General features: G+C 40.1%; 1 pseudogene across 1 annotated transcript; it reads left to right on the top strand.

Annotated features, from left to right (window-relative positions):
- Window positions 1–21,908: 21,908 nt before the first annotated feature.
- LOC309844320 (5-demethoxyubiquinone hydroxylase, mitochondrial pseudogene) lies at window positions 21,909–22,784 on the top strand (annotated as a pseudogene). Its single transcript has one exon. The product of its transcript is annotated as a 5-demethoxyubiquinone hydroxylase, mitochondrial pseudogene (transcript).
- The last annotated feature ends 2,434 nt before the right edge of the window (window positions 22,785–25,218 follow it).

Here is a 25,218-nt window from a genome sequence, read left to right as displayed (position 1 = left end):
ATGCCTATGCACACCCACAAATTAAAAATCACAGGTACAGGAAAATCTCACCCCCAGGAGGGAGAAAACTTAAAGAACCAGAACAAGGGGCCAGAGCAGGGCCTTGTCGAGCCCCAAGTTAGCATTTGATGTATTACTAGTTAAGATGGTGATGCAGGCAGCTGACATAGAGCGCCATGGCCTGGAGAGCACCCGGGAGCTTGATGGGAGATGTCGGAAGGCCACTTGAGCGGGAGACTGAAGGGGTGTCAACAAGTGACAAGGGTACTTTCTGCCTCTAATGGGAAGCAGCAGAAACTGCCAGTAAATGCTGTGCTCCAATACAGGTTTTCCTACAATTAACAACCCAGGCTCTGGAGGTAACTAAAGAAGGGGAATGAGGTAGGACTGGGGAAGGTGGAAGAGGCATTCGTGAACTATGTCACTAATCTGAACTTGTGAAGAGTTCTGGGATTTTCTCGTGGGACCACACCTTGAAAGCCTCCATCTGGATAAAATCAGGATGAAATATTCGCTGACTGCTTGTACCCTAAGAGGGCGTGGTGGGGGGGCGGGGAGATGCTTTTTCTAAGAGCTTCTGGAAGCTTCTTTTCAAGGAAGCCTCTGTCATAAAAAAGACAATAGGATGTTTGCAGTTTCCTTTCTCCCTCCCTCATCCCTTCCTCGCTCCCTCCCTTCTTTCCTTCCTTCCTTCCTTCCTTCCTTCCTTTTTTCTTGGTAAATTCTAGCTGACGGTAATTCAGAACCATGCTCTGTGTTATTTAGTTTTCTTTTATGCAGGAATGCTATGCTTGGACATGTCATGAACTTAGCAAAGAAAAAGAATATGCCTTTTAAAATATTTAGTACCCCAAATTTGGAACCCAGAAAATTGGAATCTATGAAGAATGCACTTCTAAATCTTTAACTTGGCACCTCTAGGGGGTTGTGGGTGGGAGCAGGGTAGGGGGATGTAATTCAAATACCAGCCTGGAGGAATCATTTGGATTACGACGTAAGAAATGGAAGAAGTTATTGTAATGAGGTCAGTTCTGGTCCTTATGTTATTAGCCGACCAGCGAGAACGCAGACGAGGTAGAACAGAAATTAATTAGAGTATTATGGGGGCTTTACAATCTAAGGTATTCAGAAACTTAGTAAAACTAGGTCTGTGTTCTTAAAAAAAAGATTATAGAGAGACCTTATTAAAGCACAGAAGGCTCAGCTATTTAAGATGGTGACATACATAGAGGCAGGAATGTGCAAAGAGAAGCTGAAAGGCAGCCAGGCCCTGAAGGAATTTCAGTGGAATTTCTTCACCGGAGGAGTAGTTAATAAATAGAGCAGATTTCTAAGGGCAGAAACTAGAGCAGCTACTACAAATAGTTTTTTTTTTTTTTTTTTTTTTTTTTTTTGGTAAAGGAAGGGAGTGATAGGAAGTTAGAGAGGAAAACGTTGAAACAAAGAAAATAAGCCTTTTAGCTAGCAATCCTGGCTGCCTCCCATGCAAATATGTCTTCTCCCAGACACGGGGAATATTGTGTCATTTAATAATCATAAAACACACTGTAGAGTTGGTCTTGGGTATTAGTTTTAGATTAATGCTCGATATCATTAAGAAATGCATGTAATAGAACACTTTTCAAAAGTCTGAGAGACCATTTGCTTTGTCTTGCTGCCAACGTGTCTGCTATTTTCCGTGGCACAGAAGGACAGAACGGAGGGCTAGAAAATCCTTTTGTGCTCTGGGACAGTCTCCCCTCCCGCTTGGATATAGGGCTCTTCCTCCTAGTCTGATGCACGAAGCTTTCTCTGGGACAGTGTTAATATACTGAGCATTTATGAATCCGAAGCTCTGATTTTTTTTTTAAATCTCTATTCTTCTCAATCAGGTAGGTTGGGATGGTTACTAGCTCATTGTGCGCGAGGGTTTTTATGCTTCAGATTGTCAAATCATGATGAAAAGGGAATGGATAGAAGTATGCGTATCTTTGGGCCAACATATCTGCTACTTCATCAATATGCAGATTTCCTCTGCCTCAGCAGTCAAAAAAATTTTTTTTACCAAGATTCAACTTGGCAAAAACTGACTAAAATTTGCCAATTGATTCATGGGGTTGGAACTCTTCTCTATTATCTCTGTTAGCAGTTCTCTTAGTGGGGCCCTCTCGTGAGCCATGAAAATGGAAAGAAATATTTACCAAAAACCTTGAGATTCCATGGCAGAAGGGTTCCGTCAGGACACCAGACCCTGCGAATGGTGAGGCTGACCGGTGTGCAAGAGGACTGGCCTCGTCACACAGCAGCACCTCCCAGATCTCGGGCCTTATGATCTCCTGGGACAGCTGTAAAAGTGCAGATTTCTGGGCTCCATGCTCAGACCTACTGGAATAGAATTCCTAAGTTTGGGACCTGCGGACCTGCATTTTTTTTTTTTTTTTCCAGACACACAGGTGATTCTGAGATACATGGGCCTGGAGGACCGGGATGTATAATTTGAAGGGGAAGACATGACAGGGACCAAGAAGGAAAACTTATGGATATTTGCTTTCCTTTCAGCACAGACCTGGCTGGGAAAAGCGATGGCAGTAGTCACAGTGGATCCCAAAATGCAGGGATTCCGGCGGGGGGTGGGGCGGGGGACCAGACAAGCATGGCACATAGGAAATTGCAAGTCTGTGTAGGAGTAGATGGTGGCCAAGTGACAGGCAAGCATTGGGAGAGTTTACTAGAAAGTATCAAATAGGTAATGAATGGAATATTCTGATGCCATGTGTGCGTTGGAGATCATGGTTTATAAATCCGGCCAACTCAAGCTCGAAACAACCCGCTTACACATTGAAGGAAAGCCTAAAGCGTGAGCTAGACCCAGAGAAATTGAAGGTATGAATGGTAATCTCTCTTGCCGATCCCTTGGCTGGCAGAGGGCGTGGTACCTTGATCAACAGTCCCCTGGGTTGTAGCGGTGGGAGAGATTCCCATAAAGGAACTCAGGATGCATTTAGCAAAAGTAAGTTTGTAAAATGGAGTCGGCGTGAGGCATCCAAAATAAACTACTCCTTCAACCAAAAAGCAAACCAGGGAGAGTCAGTCTCACTAAGTGAAGAGCCAGCAATCAGAAGCCCTCCATTAAGTAGGATGGGGTAGGTGGTCAAAGGGCCAGAGAAGAATCAGGAAGTTCTTAGGAACAGGGGCGCAAAGAGGCAGAGTTAGCTGGAGGACAGGTACTCTGCTGTTAAAGGGAGACCCTATCATGATGTTATGCTGCTTATCAAAGATCTAGGGGGCTGGCTCTGGTCCCCTGCTACTAGACCCTCCCCAGTCTGTCATAGTTGCCCTCTGTGAACCTCTCTGGGCCAGGGTACTGTCTGCTCTGCATTTCTGCTTGGGTGTCAGCTGACATACTGTTTAACATCTTGCCTCCTTTGCCTTGGGATTTCTCGCCCTCATGTTTCCATGGGAACTGTTAAATCGTCATGAGTTCCATTCTCTTGTCTGTTCCCCTCTGGGTCAGCCTCGTTAGTCTTAGGGGACCCCATGGCTTAGGACAGCTAGGCCGGCACCATGGTTGGTTAAATAGGCCTTTGTGGATTGGCCTGGGAACCATACCACTATTTATAATAATTTTTTTCTATGGGGAAATTCTTTGAGTTCCAAACACCCTGTTGACTGGTGACCTTTTAGAACACAACAATCCTATCTAGGCTCCACAGTGGGGTGAGATCACTAGGAGTTGTCAGAGCCAAGCTGGGAACAGCAAAGCAAGGGCAGGCCAAGCTGGGGTGAGATAGTAAGTTCATAGCAGAGAGATTTCAAAGTCAAGTAGAGATTGGAACTTCTAAATATATGGATGAATCTAAGATCAATCTTGCTGGGTTAGGAGCCGGCCAGGGAGCGGGTAGATTAGGTGAGGGAAACCAAGGCAAGTAAAATGTGCTACAGGACTGAAGATATATGGTGGCCGAGCCTTTGTTATCACACCCAAACCCCCACCCCCCATCCCCCACCCATGGGGCCTGAATGCTTTGAAGTGGGAAACTTGGCATCTGTTCCCCTGCTGAGTAAATCAAGCACAATCCCTAGGGATGGGGGGAGCAGAGAGGCTTATCAAGAGCAATAATGGTCTTGGGTTGTGTTTCTCTCAGTACGATTTCCTCCACCCAGATCCCTCAGGGTCATCACTCAGATCTCTGTTGCTGCTCCTTTCTCTCTTATTTTCTCTTTCTCTCTTCCTGTTCACAGAGAATTTCTCCAGATCAACAGCCCCAAATTTCCAGCCTGTCTGTGTCTGCAAGGACACCCCACCTGCCCCATTGCAGTGATGAGCAGAGCTTCGAGGTTGTGCTTTGACTTCAAACCAACTTCTCTACTTCTGCAGACAACCTCATCACCTCCTGTCTATTTGCAAGTGGACTTTCCCCTACATCACCACCCACTGGAACATTAATTAAAATAAAAATGTGAGGGACACCTGGGTGTCTCAGTCAGCATCTGCTTTTGGCTCAGATCTGGAATCCAGGGTCTTGGAATCCAGCCCTGTGTGGGACTCCCTGCTCAGCAGGGGGCCTGCTTCTTCTGTTCCCCATTCCCCTGCTTGTGCTCTCTTGGTCTCTCTGTCAAATAAATAAGTCTTTAACAATTAAAAAATAAAATAAAAATATGTAATGTCTTCCACTGTGAAGCTAGCCATACCTTGCCTCCACATTTCTCCCCAACTTCTGTCCTATATCTCTGCCCTTTTATAGCAAACTCTGAGAAAGAGTTGGTCTTCTCAAATGTTCTGTAATTCTCCTCTTATTTTCTCTCTCCTTTCTCAGTTACAGCTTTATTGAGATATAATTCATACCATAAAATTCACGCACTTGAAACATTCAATGACTTCTAGTATATTCACAAAGTTATCAACTATCCCTCCACAATCAATTTGAGAACATTTTCATCATTTCAAGAAGAAATTCTATACCCAATTGATCATTTCTCTCATTTTCCTCAATTCACTTCCAGGACCTAAGCAATCCCTAATACACTCCCTGTCCCTATAGTTTTGCCTACTGTAGACATTTCATATACATGGAATCACACACTATGTGGTCTTTTGTGACTGGCTTCTTGAACTTAGCATATTTTTAAAGCTCATCTATACTGAACCATGTATCAGTACTTCATTTCTTCTCATGGCCAAATAATATTGTATGGATACACCATATTTTATTTATCCGTTTGCCAGTTAACGAACATGTGCTTTGTTTTTGGTTTGTGGCTATTATGAACAATGCTGCTATGAACACTCATCTGTGAGTGTTTGTGTGAGCATAAGTTTTAATTTCTTTTTCAGTTCTCAAAGTTTTGTGTGGATAAATTACTTCTGTACCTAGCAATGAAATTGATGGGTCCTATACTAAACCTATGTTTGACATTTTGAGTAAGGGCCAAACTATTTTCCAAAGTGGCTGCACCAATGTACATTCCCATTAGCAATGTACAAAGGTTTCAGTTTCAACAGTTTTAATCAAAACTTGGTTGCAGTCTGTATTTTATTATAGCCCCCTAGTGAGTAGGAAGTGGTGTTGATTTCCATTTCCCTCATGGCTAATGATTTTGAGTATCCATTCGTGTGTGTATTGGTCATTTGTACATTTTCTTTGGGGAAATGTCTATTCATATCCTTTGCCTGGTTTTTAATTGGGCTGTCTTTTTTTTTTTTTATCAAGTTGTAAGACTTTTCTATATATCTTAAATACAAGTTCCTTGTCAGATATATGATTTCCGATTATTTGCTTCCATATTGTGGACTGTCTTTTCATTCTTTTTTTTTTTTTTTTAAAGATTTTATTTATTTATTTGACAGAGAGAGATCACAAGTAGATGGAGAGGCAGGCAGAGAGAGAGAGGGAGAGAGAGGGAAGCAGGCTCCCTGCTGAGCAGAGAGCCTGATGCGGGACCTGATCTCAGGACCCTGAGATCATGACCTGAGCTGAAGGCAGCAGCTTAATTCACTGAGCCACTCAGGCGCCCTGTCTTTTCATTCTTAATGATGCTTAATGATTTGTGTATTGTTTAATATCCACACACTTGTGAATTTTCCAAATCTGTTAACTAATTTTCAATTTCACTCCATAGTGCTCTGAGAAAAAAACAAAAAGGATTAAAGAGATTAAAAAAGCATTTTAAACCTTTTAAATATGTTGATGTTGTTTTATAGCCTACCATAGAAAGTTCTACATGCACTTGAGAATGAATATACCACCGTGGTGAATGTAGTGTATTATAGGTACCTATTAAGTTTAGTTGGTTTACAGAACTAGTCAAGTGTTCTATTTTCTTGTCAATCTTGTGTCTAGTTGTTCTATCCATCAGTTAAAGAGGGAAATTGAAGTCTCTCGCTATTATTGTTGAATTATCTATTTCTCCCTTCAGTTCTGTCAGTTCTTGCTTCGTATATTTTGAGGGTTCTGTTTGGTGTGCATGTTTATAATTGCTGTATGTTTCAGATTATTTGGACTTTATTTTAAATAAAATGTTCCTCTTTATATATAACATGCTGTTTCTTAAAGTCCATTTTTCCTGATCTTTCCTCCTCCTTTCCTTTCTTCCTTTCCTTCCTTCCTTCCTTCTCTCTTTTTCTTGTAAACTCTATGCCCAATAGAGGCACAATGTTCCTTCTTTCCTTCTTTCTTTCTCTCTCTCTCCTTCTCTTTCTTTCTTTTTTGTAAACTCTATGCCTGATATGGGGTTTGAATTCACAACCCCAAGATTAGGAGTCACATACTCTTCTACTGACTGAGCCAGTGAGGTGCCCCTAATATTGGCAGCTTTCTAATGATTATTGTGTACATGTTACATCTATTTCCATCTTTTTACTTTCAACCCATTTATAACTTTATTTTGTTATTTGAAAAATATTTTATTTTTATTATTTTCCCAAAATTATTATTTAAATTCTAGTTAGCCAATATATAGCATCATATTAGTTTCAGGGGTAGAATTTAGTGATTTGTCGCTTACCTATAAACCAGTGCCCATCATACCAAGTGCCCTCCTTGATACCCATCCCCCACTTAGCCCATCCTCCACCCACCTCCCTCCATCAACTCTCAGTTTATTTTCTATTGTTAAGAGTGTCTTATGGTTTGTTTCCCTCTCTCTCTTTTTTTCCCTTCCCATATGTTCATCTGTTTTGTTTCCTAAATTCCACATAGGAGTGAAATCACATAGCATTTATCTTGGACTGACTTATTTCACTTAGCGTAATACACTCTATCTCCATTCGTGTCATTGCAAATGTCAAGATTTCATTCTTTTGGATAGCTGAATAATATTCCATTGATTATATATACCACATTTTTAAAAAAGATTTTATTTATTTATTTGACAGAGAACACAAGTAGGCAGAGAGGCAGGCAGAGAGAGAGGAGGAAGCAGGCTCCCTGCTGAGCAGATGTAGGGCTCGATCCCAGGACCATGGGATCATGACCTGAGGCGAAGGCAGAGGCTTTAACCCACTGAGCCACCCAGGTCCCCCTACCACATCTTTATCCAATCATCAGTCGATGGACACTTGGGCTTTTTCCATAGTTTAGCTATCTAATGTGTGCCTCTTGAAGACAGAATATACCTGGAGCTTTTTGTTTTTTAAAATCAAGGCTAACATTCTCCACCTTTTGATTGGACTGTTTAATCCATTCACATTTAATATTATTATTGATCTAAGTAGACTTATATCTGCCATTTTAATTCTTATTTTTATATGTCTCATATCTTTTGTCTTATTCTTCCTTTTCTACTTTCTTTTGTATTAAGTAAATATTCTAGTGCAGCATTTTCATTCTTTCAGTTATTTCTCCAATATATATATATTTTTAGTTATTTTCTTAGTGGTTGTTCTACAGTTTATGATACACACCTTAACACTCATGTTCTCTCCTTAACCTTCTCTAAGAGGAATTGCATGCCCATTCCACCACTGAAAATGCTCAAAAAAGAAACATATTTTTAAATCCTATAATAAATTTTCATTTTACTCAACTGACATCAGATTTGGTTAATATCTCCTTGTATTTTGAATCTTCCTTAATGTGGTTTCTGATATACCTCTTCTCATTCTTTCTTTCTACATCACTAGTTACTAACTCTCTGTTTCCTTTGATAATTCTTTTTCTTTCTCCAGACATCAAAAATATTATATTGGCTCAGGGCTTGCCGCGGATTTTCTTCTCATCTATCTTCACTCAGCAGTTAATTCAGCTCACTCAAGTCCATGATTCTTATTTCCCTAAGTACCAAGACTTCTAAATTACATTCTTAAAACCAACCTTGTTCTAAACTTGGAACTCCACATCCAACGGCCTTCGTAACATCTCCACTTGAAGTTCAATAGGCATCTAAATTTTAACACATCTAAAACCAAACTGCCAAACTTGCTATACACCCAGTTTCTCCAGTTCAACTTTCTTCTTTTTTTTTTTTTTCTGGATGCTCAGGCCAGAAGTCTTGTAGTCACACTTGACTCTTTTGTTGTTGTTGTTTGTTTTATGTTTTTGGGTCTCACACTCCACATCCCATGTATTAACCAATCCTGTCAACTTTCTACCTTCAAATTTATCTGAAATTTAAATACCTCTCTGCTTTCTGCATTGTTACTGCTCTAACATAAGCCAAAATATTCCTTTATCTGCAAAATCCTTCTACCATTCCTTCCCTAGTATATTCATAGAACACTGAGAGTGGTGTCCTTTTTTTAAATTTTTTTTTTTTTAAGTCAGGTAATGTACCTTCCTTATTGGACACTAACAGGCATGGCAGGCTAGTTTTTAGTGGGAGGCCTCCGATCCTCCCCTGTGTTTTTCTTTGCAGGTTGCTTGAGTATCTTTATAAACTGGCATGTTGTTTTCTCCAGAACGAGTGACCCAAGAGAGAGAGCAGCACAAGCTGTCTTTTTTTACGACCTAGCCTCAGAAGTCACACAGCATCCCTTTATCACATTCTATATATTAGATCCAAGTCCCTAAATCTGGCCCACATTTAAGGGGAAAAGAATTAGGTTTCTCCCTTTGAAGGGAGGGGTATTATAGAATTTAAAGACAGATATAAAATCACCATGATTTCTTCCTCATATTCTTTTCTAATCTCATTTCTTTACCCTCTTCCTTGTGTGCTCAACCACAGCCATGTTTATCTTTACTATTCCTAAAACATGACAGGAATGTTGCTACTTCAGGACATGAACATTTGTTGTTCACTCCACCTGAAAGAGTCCCCTCCAGACAGCCACGTAACTCCCTTACCTCTCATATCTCTGCTCAAATGTTACCTCATCATGGAGGGTTTTCCTGACCACTACAGCTAAATAGCATTTTTTCCCTTCTGCCTCTCTCTCTATCTGCTTTACTTTGCATTGATTTTTTTCATACTTTATATATATATTTACACACACCTACTCTTCCTGCTCTTAAATATAAACTCCCTGAAAGTAGGGATTTGGTGTTTTTTATTCATTACTGTAATCCCATTTCCTTGAACACTTGCCAGGCACATTGTAGATACTTGGTACATATTTTGTCATTGGATGAACACATTGAGTTACTCTGTTTATAATTACCTTGGGGGGTATAACTACCATGTGATACAATGAACATTTGGGGGAATCACTATTTCAGTAAATTAATTGAGAAGAAGAAATTGTATGGGTGGATCTACTAACAACTTTTTTTTTTTTTTAATTTGGGCAGTATTTCTTTTTATATTCTTACATGACATTTTATCCAAAATTATACTTATAGACCTTCAGATAACTATTCAGAAAGTTAATTCTCAAATTTCCAAAAGGCTTTTGGGGTTGATATTAAATTGGAGTATTTCAACAACACATCTATTATATAAGCATTAAAACCATTATGCCTAAAAAATTTCTTTCTTCCACAAGCTCCCTTAATGAGTGCTCTACTATGAATAATACTTTGATAGATAAGATAAAGTGAATTAGCTCCAAAATTTTGGAAAATGTATAGATGTATGCTCAGTTAGAAAAATTTTCATCCCAGGAATCTTCAAGTCAGTAACTTTTTGATGTTGTTTTGTTTTTTCATCTGAATTATGAATTTAGTGAAAAATATAAATTTGATATCCTTGGTATTTTCCTCTCTGGAAGTATTATCATTTTCTTCTTTAAGAAAAGTAAAACTTTGTACTTAGCCTCAATGGCTACTCCTTTAAAAATATATATTTTTTAATGTTATGTTTGTCACCATACATCATTAGTTTTTGATGTAGTGTTCTATGATTCATTGTTTGGGTATAACATCCAGTGGTCCATGCAGTCTGTGCCCTCCTTAATACCCATCACCAGGCACACCTATACCCTCTCTCCCTTCTAAAACTCTCAGTTTGTTTTCTGGAGTCCATAGACTCTCTTAGTTTATCTCCCACTCTGAGTTCCCGCTTTTCATTTCTCCCTTTCTTCTCCTAATATCCTCCATGCTATTCCTTAGGTTCCACAAATAAGTGAAACCATATGATGATTGACTTTCTCTGCTCGACTTATTTTACTTAGCGTGATCTCCTCCAGTCCCATCCATGTTAATACAAAAGTTGGGTATTCATCCTTTCTGATGGCTGAGTAATATTCCATTGTGTATATGGACCACATCTTCTTTATCCATTCATCTATAGAAGGACTTCTCAGCTCTTTCCACAGCTTGACTATTGTGGACATTGCTGCTATGAACATTGGGGTGCATGTGGCCCTTCTCACTGCATCTGTATCTTTGGGGTAAATACCCAGTAGTGTAATTGTTGGGTTGTAGGGTAGCTCTATTTTTAATTTTTTGAGGAACCTCCACACTGTTTTCCAAAGTGGCTGCACCAATTTGCATTTCTACCAACAGTGTAAGAGGGTTCCCCTTTCTCCACAACTTCTCCAACAATTGTTGTTTCTTGCCTTGTCAATGACTACTCCTTGGATATTAATATTCTCTAACCATTTTAAAGAAGGCTTATTAGTAAATATCACTCTGTCATATTAAGCAGTAGCATTTTTGTCTTTCTTAGTCCTTGAGTGGTATCTTGTATCTTAAAACTGCTTTCTATATCTTGGCCTTTTTCTATCTCAAATAAATAATATTTTTTGTTAGAAAATTTGTGTCCATTTAAACAATCTTTTAAAATAAATATATTAGCCTATATCATCTTCATTTTCTTACTCTTTGCTAGCCAAACCCGAAAATGTGATAATCTTTTAATAGGGTTGTAAAGAACATTGTAATGCATTATTGCACTGTAATGCATGCATTATCAAATTAGAGGATGAAATGTATGTGTGAGTGGGGATCTATCTATCTATCTATCTATCTATCATCTATCTCTGGGGATATATATATATCTCCCCAGTGGTTTCAAGACATTTGCTGCTGTATTTGGTTACATGTAACAAGAAGCATAAAACAAAAAAGGAGTATTATTATACAGATATTCAGGGACATCTCATAGACCCTGAAGTGTAGGAAGAGACTAGAAACAAAAAAAAATGAAATGGATCAGAAAGTTAGGAAGCTTTCTTCATCTCTAGTCTTTGTTTCTTTCAGGAGTTGTCCCTTATTCTTCCATTTCTTCAGAATAGTTTTAGCTGGTACTCTAATGCAGCAGAAAATGGGTGACCCAGAGCTCCTGAGTTACAACATCTCCACCCATCATACCATCCCAGATTGGCCTGGAATTCCTTAGTACTAATTCTACACTCTCAAGAGAGAGAATCTGATTGGTTAGGAGTCTGCTTTTTAGCCAATCAGCTCTGGCCAGTTGTTTGCAGTGTAGACATGCTTGCTGGGGTTCCAGTCAGTGAACAGGACAGGCAGATTCTAGAGAAGAGAGTATGGCAGGGATCCAACTACTCCTGATTTTCTTTAGACGTATGTTTTTAAAACTTGAGAACTGGTCCTATATATAATGAAATCATGAGATTAATTTTAAAACTAAGCACTTGCCCTAAGCCAGCAGATTATTATACAGGCTAATATTGTGGAAGGCTCTCTTTTTGCCCATAGCCAATCAATCATTGAATGTCACTGATTTAAAAACAACTTCAGTTTACTCTATACTACCCGAGTGTGATAGCTTCCCAGTATTAGCTAATGTTGTGGAGTTTGGCCTATAAGCTGAACATATAGTTCTCTGTAAGACACTTAAATCACATTTAATCCTCATAATTTCTTTTTTTTAAAGATTTTATTTATTTATTTATTTGACTGAGAGAAATCACAAGTAGATGGAGAGGCAGACAGAGAGAGACAGAGGGAAGCAGGCTCCCCACTGAGCAGAGAGCCCGATGCGGGACTCGATCCCAGCACCCTGAGATCATGACCTGAGCGGAAGGCAGCGGCTTAAACCACTGAGCCACCCAGGCGCCCCAATCCTTATAATTTCTTATCAACAGAAAATTGGAGCTCAAAAAAAGTTAAATATCTTATCTAAAGATACAGTCCTAATTGGTCATGGGTTGGAATTCTAACTCTTGTTGCTCTCTCTGATGTCTTATTTACAACTGATACACAAAAAGGTAAATGGTACCATGAGGCACATCCAAAACATGGGACATTATAAAGGACAACTAGTCTAGTCTCTTTAACAAACTGATGTCATTTAAAAAAAAAAAAAAAAAGGTTAGTGTTACACTGAAAGACTCTAAAGAGAAAGAAAAAGATGCAGTATGTTTTCCTGGATTAGATATTTTTTTAAAAAGATTTTATTTATTTATTTGACAGAGAGAGATCACAAGTAGGCAGAGAGGCAGGCAGAGGGAAAGGGGGAAGCAGGCTTCCCGCTGGGTAGGGATCCTGATGCGGGGCTCGATCCCAGGCCCCTGGGATCATGACTTGAACCAGAGGCAGAGCCTTTAACCCACTGAGCCACCCAGGCACCCCTGGATTAGATATTTATTTAAGTAAATCAACTGTAAAAGGCATTGTTGGGGAAATTTGAAGATATTTTCAGAATTAGACAAGAAAAAATTTACTGAGATACTTGTCTGTAAAAACCTATTTTAGAGCTAGGTGACAGTATTCTCTCATTTTGATGAAAATAAATACATGTATATACAATGGGATCTGGAAGTATTTGTCCTAAGGTGTTATAGTGGTGATTTCTATGTGGTAGAATGTAATATTTTAATTTTTTCATATGTGCTTCTCTGTTTGGATTTTTTTTCAAACCATGCATATATTGCTTATGTATTAATGTTATTTTTTCAAAAAAAGAGTGCAAGCACTGAATTTGGAATGTCTTGGTTCTGATCCATGGCTCTGGTACTGATTTAATAATGTGAACTTAGGCAAGTTATATACTTCTGTAGGCTTTGCTTTTCTTAACTCTGAATGGGCCCTGAATGGGATACCTTCATACAGTTACCATGAGGATCAGAGAGATAAACGAATGGAAAGTCTATTACCTAAATGTTAATTATTATTACTATGCATAAGTATTACCAGTAAACATTTGAAAATAACCTTTGTCTAAGAAAATAAGCTACCTTAGTGCTTAAAATCATGGCTTCAGTTGGGGGGATGGTGCCTGGATGGTTTAATAGGTTAAGCATCTGACTCTTGATTTTGGCTCAGGTCATGATCTTAGGGTCTGAGATCAAGCCCTATATCTGGCTCTGTGCTGGGAATGGAGTCTGCTTAAGATTCTCTCTCCCTCTGTTCCTCCCCGTACCCCCTCTTCACTTGCACGCATGCCTGTGTGTACTATTTCTCTCTCAAAAAATAAAAAAGAAAAAAACCATGGCTTTGGGGCATCTTGAGACATATTATAGAGTGAGATGTCTATGAATGAGTCTCCTTAGCTTAACAGACTAGGGGACTTTCTTTACAGCCTAACTGCAAATCAAATAAGCACCCTGAACTAAAGTACACACTGTTCTTAACGGTCTTTAAGACCCAGACACATGCCAATGCATGTAAAGCATTTGATGAACAAAGGAGTTTATCTAAAGCATGCTTCTCTTCAGTTCCCCTAATCATGCTTCAAAGGTTTAAATTTCACAAAAAAGAATTTCACCATGATAGGGGCACTACTACTTACTACCTATACTAAGAGCTGTACCATCTGTTTTAAAAACCACAATTTTGTAAATTGTTTTTGATGACATATTGTAGGATTGCCCTGTATATGTAGTTCATGATGAAACCTTTCAGTGAGTCCTCTTTGGTTGAATTGAAACCAACATATTAATAACTTAAAGCAAGAAGGCAGCATCCACATTCTGCTTGATGAATCAGGGGTGCAGGTTGCAAATTTCATGATATGAAGATTTGTTTCCATCAGACTGACATTCAGAATCTGCGTTAATATTGTAGATCACCTTGAGTCAGGTAATCTTAATTGTCCACCTGTCAGTGAAGGCCCCCAGGAGTTGAATCAAGTTCAAAGAAATTATTGGTTCCACATCTTTTTCTTCACTGTCCTCTTCCCCTTAAGACATTTTGGTAAACATCATAATAATTCAGTAATTTGTAGAAATAATTGTAAGGTGAGTCCACTAAAGGTTAAAAAATAATGATGAAGAAATATTGTCTCTCAATCAGTCATATCAATATCATAAGAGACAGCAAAAGACTAGAAGAAGTGGACTACTCCAATCTTAAAGAAAAGACAGGGCAGTGCTCTCTGTTTGCTTAATTAATGCCAGTTACCCTAACAGTTAAACCCTGAAATCCCAATAATTTAATCCAAAACAAACTTGCTCTTTGGTCCTGTCACAGTCCATTGAAGGGTTTCCTGGTCAGCAATCTTCTGCAGGTTTAGTCAAGGATCCACGTGTCTTCCATGTTGTGTGGTCCTCACAGCTATTTAATATCTACTTTGGTCTGGAAGAAGCTTCTATCATGTTCTGTGGGGAAGAAATAGACATGAGCTGTATGAAGGGGTCTAGGAAATATGGCCCCTGGCTGGAAAGGCATTGAATAGCGACACTGTAGTAGGGGTGCACAAAGGCAGGGCGTCATCTAAACGTTTTTGCTTCCCTTTCTTTCCTTGTCACCTTTTAGAAACAGATACTTCACATGTAGGGGTGGTAGTGATGGCAAAGCCTTTTGTGGCATGTCAATAATACAGTTTCACAAGGCCCAGTTAATGATACGGTTATTGACATCACCAAGCATTACCCAATCCAATAAACATTTAAGCATCTAGTATAGGCCAGATTCTGCTAAGTGCTAAGGGAGAGAAAGATGAATGGACTTGGTCTGAAGAAAAAGTGAGGAGACAGATACATGCATAATTAACATTAATCGAAGGTGAGATAAAAGTACCAAAATTGAAGTATAAATCAAAAGGGTTAATAAATGCCAGCCAGGAGGATATTAAATCTTGAACAGTGAGCAGAGAAACCTGATCTCTGTGCAAGATGTTGTTTTTCTTAAGACCTACCTCTAACTCAGGAAAAGGAGAGATTGTTGAAACAGTATGAAGGTCACAGAATATGAAAATACACTCCAGGCTCAGGAGGAATGGGGCCTGAGGCAGATGAATGATGGCAGAGGCCATCCATGACTCCTCTTCTCTCTGCTTTTCTTTGTAACCTCTGTTTCTGCTAGTTTCCACTTTCACTTGGCCTTGTTGTGTCACCAGCCTTAGCCTGACAGAATTTTCTGGGTCTAATATTTAGCACCAGTCTATGCAGTCCCTGTATTTGGGAAGGAACCTATGGTAGGCCCAGGCTCCAAATAAAGTAAGAATGTAGTCCTCCCAGGTATACTCAATTTTGCAGATTAAAAGCAATCCAATAATTTTGATTTCTAAGCATGAGTATACTATCCGGGTGTAAAAAAAAAAAAAAATCCATAAGCTTTTGAATCTGTGGTATTGTAACCCTCACAGTTTGCAGTGAGAAGTGATCCACTGGTAATTCCTGGGGCCCCTATTATTATGGGGGGATGATTAATGGTATTAGATAGAAAGTATCATGATGTCTCTTTAAAAAAAAAAAAAACCAAAAGGTTTGAATATTCCTATTGCTACATCTTGAAGAAGAATGTTCTTTTTGCACAGAGAACACTGATTCACAGCAATGTTTAACAAGAACAAAATAGCGAATTTGATAGATAATGCAAAAATGTAAGCCCCCTTTCTTGTCACGTGGGAATCTCTCTATTGCCCTTAGAGCAGAGATGAGTGGAATAAGAGAACCAAGTTCAAGGTCAGTAAGCTGCAGGCCTATGAACTCCTTGGTGTTCAATGAAGAGCCAACTTCTTCTCTCTCCCTCTTTCTGTTTCACCTACATTTTGATAAATTTCTATTAAGTGAGAGCCCTTTTTATGCTCCTTGCCCCAGGCACAGGGCTCTCAGGGTGACAAAGAGCTGTAGCATTACCTTATCATTCTCAAGAACTGACTAGACCATCAGAATAGTACATAACAGAAAATGTAGGGTGAGGGCAAGGCAGAGCCTTAATGAGGATGCCAGCTGGACCAGAACCATTCTCTTAATCACTCTGGTTAAGATTATCATTAAGTTCCATAGTGAGGCAGAACTGGAAACTGATTCCAGAATCACTGCTTTTTTCGTATAGGGTAGGTTATACAAGCATGTGAAGTAAATGACATGGGATTCTCATTACTGAATGTGGTTTAGTCATTTGCAGTAAGTCCTTCGGTTTTTTCCACCCCAAGATAAGATTTAAAACCCTAATTGTTTGTTGTATGTCTCTGACCTTGTAATTCAATGTTTGGATTGAGGGAACAAAACCAGGCAAGACACGTACAAACTGATGGATATGAGGGACTTATCTCTACACGAGTATATGACTAGTATGTTAAGATGATCAATAAGCACCACTTTCTTGTTTTTGGCACTTCTTCTCACGATGTTGGGGCTGGGCGTAGTCAGGTGCAAGTGCAAGAAAGTGGAGGCACGAACTGCCTAAAACTTAAGAACAGGGTCGCCCATAAAGCTCGACTGCAGAGAAATTGACTGCAGAGCCCTTGCTCTTACCAAATACCACACAGTTACCACTAAAGAGGCCTCTACAATTTGTGCCCATTGTAATTCTCCGTGAGCTTCTCTTCCAGAAGGGAACCCAACCCTTTAATTATGTCCCTCTAAAGAAGTTTATTACTAATCTATTTACTGATCTTTATGACTGCAAACTTGTCTGTAAATCCGGACCGTCAAATGTCTTCACCCTCAGGCCTTTCTCTCTGCGGATTCCTGATCTTGCTATGCCGCCCCCACTGGAAATCTTAGTGTTCGCAGACTTCCCTGATCCGTGCGCTCACGCAGATCAAACTCTGCGATGAACTGTGTGGAATCCCACGTAGCAAATCTTAAAATAGATGTGGAGGAGGCAGAACACCATCCTGGGGAATTTCAGTCAGTCACCAGGACTCGTCATTCATGGACGATCCCTTTTATGGTAACTTGAGAGTTATTCTGGAAAATAATTATTACTTTTTTTTCTTTTTTAAGTCACAATACTCACAACACGTTCAGGAATTATTTGTGTGGAGGCAGAAACTTGAGCTCTTGACAGTGAATTCTGGTTTTTATATCATTTATTGTAAGGAAGAATGCACGTGACACATGTTAAATCAATTGGCAATATGCCGAAGGCCTTGGGTTTTCCACAAAAACATGAGCATGAGCTCTTGACATTTGATTGATTATCGATTGTTGCCTAAGAGGAAGCTGAACGATTATTCAGATTTGAAAGAATGTGATCATGGTATCCTGTGGTTTGAAACAAGTAGCATTTTGAATTATGTCGTCCCAGGCCTATGCATAATAAGAGTGTTATTTTCGGTATGCAGATGGTAAAACTATCTGGGAAAATTTCTGCACTTACTTCATGAGGTCCTGCAGAGTGGGAATGTAGGATTCCTACAAGGGTTTCAGTATTCCTTGGCCGGGACTCCTGGGAAGGACATCCTGGCTCGTTATGGAGCCACGTTGCTTGACAGATAGTGAAGGACCAGGATCTAGGACCGTGAGTCGTAGCAGGAGCAGTGGCGATAGAAGCATTGTGAAATTAAGGGACAGGACCTTGCCCTGTTCTGAGGTGTTACATAAGCAGCTTGGATTCTGTGATGCTCAAAGGAGAGGTTTCTAAAATATGATACCACATTCAGGTGAGGGGAACTCGGTGGTAGAATTACTTTAACTCTAAGATCAATACATTTTTTTTTTTAAAGATTTTATTTATTTGACAGAGAGAGATCACAAGCAGGCAGAGAGGCAGGCAGAGAGAGAGAGAGGAGGAAGTAGACTTCCTGCCGAGCAGAGAGCCCAATGCGGGGCTCGATCCCAAGACCCTAGGATCACATCCCGAGCCGAAGGCAGAGGCTTTAACCCACTGAGCCACCCAGGCACCCCCAGATCAATACATTTTTTAAATGCTTCTTGCTCCCAAGTATTATTGGGTAAATTCAAACTCTTTACAAAAGACAAAAATTTCTTGTTTAGAGAAGTTACACAATATCTCTTTTTAAGGCTCAGTATTGCTGGGCATTCTCTTCCCATCCGTTGCAGGATTTGTACTGCGGAGTTCTTTATGAACAAAAAATTATTTCATATATGCCTATTTTTATAATCGACAAACACGCTTCTGTTAATTCTTACTGGAGTTTTCCAACTTCGTTGGCTCTTTCTTGGGGGCTTCCCTCTCAAAGGTGGCTTTAAACAGCCCAAATTTTTGTGTTAATCTTTGTCTATTGTTCAGTAACTGGAGTCATTAATTCACTAATAGCATTGGAGAGGTGCTAAAATTTTTCAAAACTGCAGATTGACCTAATTAATGTCTTTTCTGAATTGTGCTAATTCCCCCATTAGCCACTCTGGGGCCTCTTAAAACTCCCCAGTCTCTCCTGTCATCTCTCCAGAAGTGTTATGTGCTTAGAACAGGTTGTGATTGCCTTGATTATGGGTAACATTGCAGTGTTTTTGAAATGTTTGCAAAAGCGGTTTCCTTCTTCTTACCATGTATTGCTTGGGTTGTTCACTTATAACTCTCACTTTGACTTAGCCAACTTCTAATTGTCTTCCATTAGGCTTCCTGGTCCTCACCCAGGCCTGCTCTCCACCGCCACCCACCAGTGACTATTACTCAGTGATTGACAGGGAAGAGAATTAAGCATAGGCCTAGATCAGAAATATCCTCAGAACGCCACTGATTAAAGATAATTATTTCACGGTGAGAAGAGACCAGAGATTAGCGCCGGAATCGTCTGGCTTTCATGTTCATTATCAGGGAGCATGGATAGTAGTAAACCCTATACGAGGACAAGTCATTCTGTCATTTCCAATGCCATACGTTCATAGAACTACAGTTACATGTGGGGCTCGAGATGGGGATGCTGAGATTAATATTTGAGTGCAGAGAATGTTCGGCATTAAGTAAGCAGAAGGAGGACTTAAAGCATAGTTCTGTCTGTGTGGCTTTTGTGCACCCCAGGTACGTAGGTGACACAAACCGCCCTTTCTTATTTTATTTTGTAATCTTGTGCTTAGCCATAAAATGTGATTTAATTTTCACGTGCCAGACGTTCTCACCTGTGTGTCAATCAGTTCTGCGCTGAGGACTCAATAAAAAAGTCCAAGGAAACATAAACCTGGTCTAAGAAAAATTCACATGTCCGTTTGATGATTTATTTGATGAACATTCTAGATTTGGAGATGATTGTTGGCTCCTCCACATTATTTCTCATCTCTGCCCGCTTTGTTTTTCAGAGCACTGTGTTAGACATGGGTTTCTGATGTTTTGACATCTGGTGCCTTGCTGAGCCTGGAGAGACCATGCCTCCGGGGCTCGCCCCTTCCAACCTACAGTAAACAGCTGGCCTGTAAGTGTGCCTTTCATGCACAGACTGATAAGTCCAGAGCCCACAGGCCCCACTTCCCACCTGGCACAGTATTCCCATCATACCCCAGTCATCCCAGGGCCAAGTACAGAAACCCCAGAACCTGCTGAAATTATTCAAACTAGCCAATCCTAAACCCACTTTAACCTGCCTCACATGTTACTTTCTACAGAAACAATAGTAAAGACTCTCGTCCACATTTTCCCCTCGCTTCCTCTGCCTCCTGATGGGCCTCGTGCTTCCCTGTGTGGTGCCTGTGGTATGGCAGGAACTGTGAGTATAACAACGATCTTTTTTAAAGATTTTATTTATTTAATTTAATTAATTTATTTTATTTATTTTTTATTGACATATAATGTATTATTAGCTTTAGGGGTATAGGTCTGTGAATCATCAGTCTTACACAATTCATAGCACTCAGCATAGCACATACCCTCCCCAATGTCCATAACCCAGTCACCTTATCCCTCCCCACCAGCCCCCCAGCAACCAGTTTGTTTGTTTTATGAGATTAAGAGTCTCTTATGAGTTGTCTCCCTCCCCATCGCATCTTGTTTCATTTTTTCCCTCCCTAATGCCCACAACCCCCAACCCTTGCCTTCAAATTCCTCATATCAGAGATCATATTATAATTGTCTTTCTCTGGTTTATTTTAGAGAGAGATAGAATGGGCAAGTGGCGGGGGGCAGGGCAGAGGGAGAAGGAGAGAGAATTTCAAGCAGACTCTGCACTGAGAGTGGAACCCGATGTAGGGCTCTATCTGACAACTCTGAGATCATGACCTAAGCCAAAATCAAGAGTTGGACCCTTAACCAATAAAACCATCCAGGTGCCCCAACAACTGTCTTTTTAATGACCGCCTTCATCTGATCTGTTGGCCTCATCAGAGCTGAATAGGAATAAAACTTCCATTTTAGGACAAGTACCTATTAACTTAAAAAATAATATGTGATTTAATTGCATTAATTTTCAATAACTTCTTCCCCTTCTGCCCTCTTCCACTAGAATGCATTGGAGGACAGACATTTGGTTCCTTTTGTGTATCGGTGGATTCTAAGGGTATCGAATGGGGACTGGCATATAGTGTATATGCTCAGTAAATGTTTAATTGAATTGATTATTTACTTGATTCCTTTTGTTATTTTTTCTCCAGAGCTGCTTTGCAGAGACGAGCCAAGTTGTGGTTCTGGCCAGGATCAGAGCAAAGAAGAAATTCTGTATTGTCTTGTGCTCTTGATACACATGGAGAAGGTAAATAGAAAAGCCCAGGAGGCATCTTCCATTTACTTTCAGTTCACAACACAGGAGCTGCCCTTGCCTCAGTGTGCCCTCCCCTACAAACCAAACTTCCAGCCCTGACAAGAGGCTAGCTGCGGGCCCCTGAGCAAGACCCATCACTTCTCAGTCTCTTGTCTAGCTGTAAACTGAGGGGATGGACTACATAAGCACACATTTATTATGCTAAATAATTTTTTTAATGAATTTTCCTTTTTAGCAATATAATGCCAGTAAGTATTGTTTTATTTTAAGATTTTATTTATTTGAGAGACAGAGAAAGAACACAGTGGGTTGAGGAGCAGGGGGAGAAGCAGGCTTTCCGCCGAGAAGTTCTCTTTATTTTAAAGATGAAAAATTGAGGGGCACCTGGGTGGTTCAGTTGGTTGGGCATTGGCCTTTGGCTCAGGTCATGATCTCTGGGTCCTGAGATTGAGTCACACATCAGGCTTCCATGCAGGGAAACTGCTTCTCCCTTTCCTGCTCCCCCTGCTTGTGCTCCCTCTCTGTCTGTCAAAAAAAAAAAAAAAAATAATAATAATAATAATAATAAAAAGATGAAAAATTTAGATTGAAATGACATAAATTACCCAATGTCACACAATTTATAAATGAGAAATAAACCCTTCAACCCTTGAAAGTCAGTCTATGCTCCTAGACCTATGTTCCTTTTCTCTCTTTCAAATTTTTTAAAGTCTGATATGTTTAGAAAAGTACACAGATGACATACGTATAGCACAATAAATGATCAGAAAATGATTCCACGTGGGAAACTCTACCTCTTGTCAAGAAAGAGAAAAATCGGTCATCAGTCTGCGCTGAAAGCACTTTTATCCCGCCTCGCGCCGGGGAGTGGGTATCTTGTCACAGCAATGGGCTGCGCCGCGGAGGCGGCGGGTCGCTCCCTGTGGCAGCTGCGCACGGGCGCTCTGCGGCCGTACTCAGCTTTTGGAAGAAGAATCAGTGTCAGGTTTTCCAGTTCAGGAATGACCTTAGACAGTATCAGTCGGGCAGCTGTGGATCGAATAATCCGGGTGGATCACGCAGGTGAATATGGAGCGAACCGAATCTATGCAGGACAGATGGCCGTCCTGGGCCGGACCAGTGTCGGGCCAGTCATTCAGAAAATGTGGGATCAAGAAAAGGATCACTTGAAAAAGTTCAACGAGTTGTTGGTTGCATTCAGGGTGCGGCCGACGATTCTGATGCCCTTTTGGAACGTGGCGGGGTTTGCACTGGGTGCGGGAACCGCCCTGCTTGGGAAGGAGGGAGCAATGGCCTGCACTGTGGCTGTGGAAGAGTCCATAGCACATCACTATAACAACCAGATCAGGACGCTGATGGAGAAGGAACCTGAAAAATACACGGAACTTCTTCAGGTGATAAAGAAATTTCGGGATGAAGAGCTGGAGCACCATGACATAGGCCTTGAACATGATGCACAACTGGCTCCAGCATACACGGTCTTGAAGAGCCTCATGCAGGCCGGATGCAGCATGGCGATATATTTATCAGAAAGATTTTAAAGTATGTCCACTTTCCCCTGTTTATAAAGGATGACAGTGACTAAATGAGTAGCGTTGGCAGAAAAGGAAATGTGCAATTATCGTTATATGAATTTTGTTAATAAACTTTAAGAAGTTTTTGTTTTTTCATTAAAAAAAAAAAAAAAAGAAAGAGAAAAATCCCAGAAGTGCCCCTCCCTTGCATCACCTGTTAATCACTCTCGCTTCCACCTTCCCCAAAGGTAAACCACATCCTAAATTCTAAAATCACAGTTTAGTTTTGCCTATTTTTGAAATTCATATAAATAATTTCCTAGTTATATTCTTTTGTGTCAGGCTCTTTTGTTCAACATAATGTTTACAAGATTCACCGGTCTGATTGCATGTTAAATGCGGTTGGTGTGAATATACTATAATATGTGTATTCATAGTGCTATTGCTGAACATTTGGGTTGTTTGTCGTTTGGAGCTATTATGACTCATACAACTCTGAACATTTTGCACATAAGTTTGGTGTACATGTGCATGCAATTTGTTCGAGTACCTACCTAAGAGTGAAATTTCTATATCCATCTCATCTTTCCTACCAGCAGTATGAAAGCTCCATGGCTTCTCTTCTTTACTACATTGGTATTATCAGCCTTTTCCCATTTTTGTCTTCTATGGGAGAGTTGTTTTTAATTAGGTCTGAATTTTCATTTTCCTGATGACTAATGAGATTAGTACTTTTTTCAAAAAATATTTAAAAGCTATTAGATATCTTCTTTTTGAAGTATATCAAGTCTCTTCCCCATTTTTCTATGGATTGGCCGTGTTTTTAGTATTGACTTGTAGAATTCTTTGTAAACATTGGATAGGTTTGGTTTTATGTATTATAAGTCTATTTTCTCACTGCAGCAACATTGCTTGATCCGTTGGTTGGTGACAACAATACAGGAACTAATTTTGGAGCTCCAATGTTGGGCAGACATAGGCTGGCTCAGAATTTACACTTTATCTTTTTTTGGTGTCATTTACTACAAGGGAATTAAACTTCCCAGAGTAAATGTGGGTTGATTTCCTCATCCCTCCCCATTTTTCTTTTTTTGGGTAAAGATCTCTTCAGTTTTATATGGACTTTATAGAGAGGAAAAATCACTTCTTGGGATTCAAATTTTGGTGAAAGGAATAAAAGTGTTTGGATTCAGTGACCTCAAAATAAAAAGATCTCAACTACAATCACCAAGCTATCCCTGACCCTCCTTCCACCAGAGCCTCGTCTTCATCCTGATGCTCCCTTTATCTTGATCTCCCTCTAGCCTCACCTATGATAGGTGGTGGTTCCCTTTTCCCAAGGGTAGGTTGAAGGTCAGGATTATAGTATTAAGGATGAAGGGAGTGTCAAGGAAGGGCATGAGGATGTTAAAGTAGATAATGTGAAAATCTTAAATGCTGGGAGTTAATTATTCTTACGGGTAATGTCAAATGTTTTGTTTTTAAGTTTCAAAATAGTGGTAGCATGAACTCTGCAGCATCGACCTCTCAGACACTATGTGGAGATGAGAGTTGGTGCAGTGTAATGGCGGCTGCCCCATCGAGAGCCTGTAGGACATCCCTCCGTAGGCCTTTGTTGAGTGGAGCCTGCCTGCACTTACACGTTGTTTGGAGTTCCAGCCTATTCACATATTAGCTGTCCCTTATTTCATTGTGGTACAACTTGGCATTTGGTGTATTTAATATGCATAAATCAAATGCCTGTAATCTATTCTCTCCATGTGGAAGCTGCTCAAGAAACCAAAAATGATAGGTTTTGAAACTCCAGTTACCTTAGATGTCTGGTTCAAGGGCTTTAAACTGGGATTCTTGAATAGGCTTCAGTGGATGTATTCCTGCCGTTTTATGTGTATTCCTGCCTCTGTATGTGTCTACATGTATTTTTCGGAGGAGAGGGTCCATAGCTTTCATAGCTCTCATAGATATTCATAGGGGTCTATGATTCCCTATCTATCCCTTAAACTAGTCTAGTCCAACCCTTCCTTGGGTGAGAAAGCTGACATACTTAAGGAGTGACACCTAATGACTGCACGAACAAGAGTTAGGCATCACTGTTCCCAACCTGGATGGACAGTTAAGCCAGATCTGAAGGTTACAAGGTTAAAGGTAGAAAACTGTAGAGGGAATTAGCTCACGGTCCCTATTAATGGGATTAGACCTTTTTTTCTATCAAAACTCACTTTCAATTATAAGAGGATTCGGGGAAATGGAGGATTTAATACACAAAACATTGCTCTATTGCCAAGCCATCCATTTATTTTGTAACTTGGGGGAAGCCTGTAATTAGAGTTAACAGTAGTTCTGATTAATAAGTTCTATCTGCTCTCATACTGTGCTAGGGTTCCTCCAAGTGCTGGGACATGTTTTATTAACATGGAAGGGCTGTTGCCGCTCACCTCTTGTCACTTGAATCAGTTGCCTGCTGGCCTGGCACTCCATTTTGTGTGGCAGAACCTTACTGAGTCTGCATGATAATGGGCCTTTTAAATCCTAAACAATAAACATTCATTTTACCACTCCACCCTGCACAGAAATGCTCTCTAACCTCAAATCAGCCACAAATAAGACTTGGAAATCAATT

The sequence above is a fragment of the Mustela nivalis genome (assembly GCF_964662115.1).
Source record: "Mustela nivalis genome assembly, chromosome: 11".
Taxonomy (NCBI): Eukaryota; Metazoa; Chordata; class Mammalia; order Carnivora; family Mustelidae; genus Mustela; species Mustela nivalis.
This window is presented reverse-complemented; position numbering and strand designations above follow the sequence as displayed.